The 303-nt window shown below is 34.0% G+C and overlaps 1 protein-coding gene across 1 annotated transcript in view; it reads right to left on the bottom strand.

The window, feature by feature from the left end:
• Positions 1-303, bottom strand: part of LOC116686864 (voltage-dependent calcium channel subunit alpha-2/delta-4) — a 158488-nt gene that overhangs the window by 116809 nt on the left and 41376 nt on the right. The window lies entirely within an intron of this gene.

Here is a 303-nt window from a genome sequence, read left to right as displayed (position 1 = left end):
AAATGTCATGAGAGCAAAAGCGTCTGGACTTTCTTTGAATAAATGCATGTATTTTGTCATCTGTATAAGTTATAATGATGATTTCTTCAAGACATATGAGAAGTGTTTTTAGCTTGTACTTCTCTGTCTGTGATATCAATACATATCTGTGAAATTCATGTTCCGTTTTATTTATTTATATAAGTCTTTAAGGCCCTACAACCCTTTTTAACATGCAACTGACCTCACTGCAGCCCAAATATTCCAATAACCCAGTTTGTCCTGAAACAAAACGATGTTCATATCTTGACTGTAGACAACAGG

This window comes from Etheostoma spectabile, unplaced genomic scaffold (genome assembly GCF_008692095.1).
Source record: "Etheostoma spectabile isolate EspeVRDwgs_2016 unplaced genomic scaffold, UIUC_Espe_1.0 scaffold517, whole genome shotgun sequence".
Classification (NCBI taxonomy): domain Eukaryota; kingdom Metazoa; phylum Chordata; class Actinopteri; order Perciformes; family Percidae; genus Etheostoma; species Etheostoma spectabile.
The sequence above is the reverse complement of the archived record's forward strand: the minus strand, read 5'-3'. Positions and strand labels throughout refer to the sequence as shown.